Here is a 4,371-nt window from a genome sequence, read left to right as displayed (position 1 = left end):
AAATATGATCTCTCTGACCTCTACTCTGTCCCCATGGAACATGTGAACTTGACCTACTCTGTCCCCCTGGTGTAACATGATCTCTCCTGACTCTATTCTCCTGTCCTGCAACATGATCTGACTCTGCCTGTCCATCCACCATGCAACATGTGATCTCCTGACTCCTACCTGTCCCCATGTAACATGTGATCTCTGACTCTCACCTGTCCTGTAATACGTGATCTCTCTCTGACTTACTCCGTCCCATGTAACATGTGATCTCTGACTTACCTGTCCCTCTAAGTGTAACATGATCTCTGACTCCACTCTGGTCCCATGTAACATGGACTTCTCTGACTCTACTCTGTCCCAACATGTGATCTCTGACTCTCACTCTGTCCTCATGGGACATGTGATCTTCTGACTTACTCTGTCCCCATGGAAAGTGATTCTGACTCTACTCTTGGGTCCCCATGTAACATGTGATCTCTGACTCTACTCTGTCCCTGGTAGAACATGTGATCTCTTGACTTACCTGTCCCCATGGAACATGCGTGATCTCTCTGACCTTGAACTCTTCCATGCGGAGGTGTGAAGCCTTCTATTGTGTGACCCTCTTAGTTCTGCCCTCTATGTCTGCAGCCCCGCCCCCCATGCTCCCTAAAGCTGCTCTGTGCCTCTAAAGTCATAGTGTTTAGTTGTTGGACCGTATTAGCAATGGAGTCTTTAAATAAAAGCTTTTGTGGTTCTGATATTCTAATTACAACCCTTTCTATTGCTGAGTGATATTAAACTGGCCGCCCAACTGCCCCCCCAAAAAAATGTTACCAGCAGAGACAGAGAGACAGAGGGTCAGAGAGAGACAGAGAGCGAGAGAGACAGAGACAGACAGAGGGTCAGAGAGAGAGAGACAGAGAGACAGAGCGAGAGAGAGAGAGACAGATATTTTTATTTTTTAAAAACACTTTATTTAACATTTTCTCAGCTTTTACATAGCTTCTTAAAAATAAAGTGCTTAAAAAAATTAGGTTGTTAAAAATAAAAAATAAAAAACACCACAACCAAAAACAAAACATTAAAAACAAATAAAACATGTTTTACCTCATAAAAAGTGGTGCAAACTCCAGCTCCTCTTCCACCACAGAGCAAACAATACCTTTAAAACACCAGCGTTGTTTAAAAGCATCCAGGTCTCCAATGTGTTTATAAAACCTGAACTCCAGCCAGAGTCTGGCTCTGATGTTACAGAGCCACACTGCCCCGGCCTCCTGCCCCTCTCTGTTTTCCACCCGGGACTTCCTTGTTAAATATATGGCCATTTTGGCTTCGCCGGATAAAAAATTAAGGAGCTGCCATTTTTCTTTTTCCGTCTTTTTGTAGGCAGCTCCCATGATAAAAACCTTCTCTGTAAAAGCCACATTAAAAAGACTAAAAACCAATGTTAAAAGAGCGAAGAAACTCAAAAGTCTCTTACACTCATTAAAAACATGGTAAATAGTCTCCCGGAGGTCACAGAAGGGGCACTGGCTCAGGACAGCGGGATTAATGACTGAAATAAAAGCGTTGGACGCGACAGCACCGTGTAAAATCCGCCACTGGAGGTCAGCGGTCCTTTTCTTCAGGGGAGGCTTGTATAGGACCCCCCACTGCGGGCCAGGGCCTCCATGCCCAAGTCTCTCTGACCACACAGTGGGCGGTCTGTTGCACAGTCTGGACCTGTTGATGCTCTTCACGAGGTTAAAATACAAAGTCTTCTTGTCTGCTTTGTTCAGTGTGCAGTTTTCTGGGTGGCTCGTTCTTAGCAGGGGGCCGGTGAGTCCCCCTAGCCCCGGGCTGAGGGAGATGTCTGGGAAGGGGTCTGCAGGGTCCGGCTCTGTTCTCTGCTGGCTGTAGTCGTTGAGGAGGCTCCTCTCCAACCCGGTCAGCCTCTGCCTCCACAGCTCCAGGAGCCTCCTCGCCACCCGGTCGGAATGCATCCCCAGCAGGGAGCCCAGGGCCGGGGGGTCGCTCAGCGTCGGCCCCACTGCATCCACCAACTGCTGCAGGCAAAGAGTCTTTGTTCGCAGCAGCGCCCCCGTTAGTCCAGGGGTGACGCTGCTGCTAATGTCCAGTTTTGCATTATAAATTAATGGTTCTCTCAACAACCAGAACAGAGAGTCAGACTGTGGGCACCTTTCGTGCTTAAAAAGGGCCCACGACTTAAAAACACCCTGATAAAAAGGAGGCAGCCCACTTAACTTTAAAATGCTGGAGTCTATTAAAAACAGAGCAGTATCCAGCCCCAGGTTGTCAGCACGTCTGAGGATGCAGCTGGCCACGTCTCGCCACACTAAAAACCCCGGACTCGTTAAAAACTTCTGAACAAACTGTAATCTAAAAGTGGCCGTCCGGCTGGCCAGGTGGACAAGGCCCTGTCCCCCCTCCTCTCTGGCTAAAAACAGCACCCCCTGTGGCACCCAGTGTAGACCCTCCCAAAAGAAATCCACCATCTTCTTTTGTATGTTGGCTAAGAAGCCCGAGGGAGGGTCTAAAACTGTCAACCTGTGCCACAGTTGGGATGCAATAAGATTGTTTAAAACCAGTACTCTACCTTTAAAAGACATCTGGGGGAGCAGCCACTTCCACTTGGAAAGTTTCCCCTCTATCTTCTCTGTGACGCCCTCCCAGTTCTTCTGGACCATGCTCGGTTTCCCCAGGTATATTCCTAAATATTTAAAACCGTCTGTAGCAGCTCCATGGCCACTACCCGTGGGTTTCCCCCCCCCAGCACCAAGGATCAGCCCGGAACCACGAGGTTTGGTTGAAAGCCATGATTTATTTGTCAGCAAACAACGCACCAGCAGACCGCACACTCTGCGCCTCTGCTCACTCCCTCTTCCCTCCAGCTCTGCTGCCCTTTTATACAGGCAGCATCGGCTGCTGACTGATTGCCAATCAGTCAGAGCAGCTGACTGATTGTCAACCAGCCAGCAGCCGAGGCCAGATTGGGGACAGCTGCCACATATCCCCACCACCCGATTTAGGCCGGGGCTCCATCCGGCCTAACCTACTCCCCCTCCCCCCCATGAGATCTTGGGCGGAGGAGGGGGCTCTGGGGGACCGGGCTCGGGACGTGGGGGCTCTGGGGGACCGGGCGGGGGGGACGGGGAGCTGAAGCCCGCTGGGCCGGGGAACGGGGAGCCGGGACCGGCCGGGATGGAGCCGGAGCAGCGGTAGCTGGCACCTCCGACAGGGCCCGGGGATCCGGAGTCGGCCCTCCACCGACGGGTCGGCTCGGGGGTCGGCAGCTCCGACGGGTATTGGGGCTCGGGGTTCGACGGCAGCTCCGACGGGTCCTGGACCTCGGAGGTCGGCAGCTCCGACGGGTCCTGGACCTCGGGAGTCGGCAGCTCCGACGGGTCCTGGACCTCGGAGGTCGGCAGCTCCGACGGGTCCTGGACCTCGGAGGTCGGCAGATCCGACGGGTCCTGGGCCTCGGAGGTCGGCAGCTCCGACGGGTCCTGGACCTCGGGAGTCGGCAGCTCCGACGGGTCCTGGACCTCGGGAGTCGGCAGCTCCGACGGGTCCTGGACCTCGGAGGTCGGCAGATCCGACGGGTCCTGGGCCTCGGAGGTCGGCAGCTCCGACGGGTCCTGGACCTCGGGAGTCGGCAGCTCCGACGGGTCCTGGACCTCGGGAGTCGGCAGCTCCGACGGGTCCTGGACCTCGGGAGACGGCAGCTCCGACGGGTCCTGGACCTCGGAGGTCGGCAGCTCCGACGGGTCCTGGGCCTCGGAGGTCGGCAGCTCCGACGAGTCCTGGGCCTCGGAGGTCGGCAGCTCCGACGGGTCCTGGGGAACGGGGTTCAACCGCAGAGCCGGCGGGACCAGGAGGGCCTTGAGCAGCTGACTGATTGTCAACCAGCCAGCAGCCGAGGCCAGATTGGGGACAGCTGCCACACCGTCCTTTTTCCATATGAGCTTTTTTGGAAGAACCGGGAGGCCGCCACGCCACTCCCCCACAGCGAGGGCTTCGCTTTTCTTCCAGTTCACCCTCGCTGATGATGCCATGCTAAATTCATGTACTATTTGATTTAAAAGGTTTACATCATTCTGATTCTTAATTTAAAAAACAACGTCGTCGGCATATGCTGATAAAATCATTCTCTTACTAAAACCAGGTAAAACCAAACCATGTAAGCTAGAGCGTATTTTAATGAGGAGGGGCTCGAGGGAGAGTGCGTAGAGCATCCCGGACAGAGCACAGCCCTGCCGGACCCCTCTACCCACTCTAAAAGGAGCACACAGCCTGCCGTTTATCTTCAGCACACTCTCAACATTACTGTACAACACCTTGATCTTAGCTATGAAGCCAGCGCTGAACCCAAACTTCCCCAGAACTTTCCAGAGGAAG

Source organism: Pseudoliparis swirei, chromosome 16 (assembly GCF_029220125.1).
Source record: "Pseudoliparis swirei isolate HS2019 ecotype Mariana Trench chromosome 16, NWPU_hadal_v1, whole genome shotgun sequence".
In the NCBI taxonomy this organism is placed as follows: domain Eukaryota; kingdom Metazoa; phylum Chordata; class Actinopteri; order Perciformes; family Liparidae; genus Pseudoliparis; species Pseudoliparis swirei.
This window is presented reverse-complemented; position numbering follows the sequence as displayed.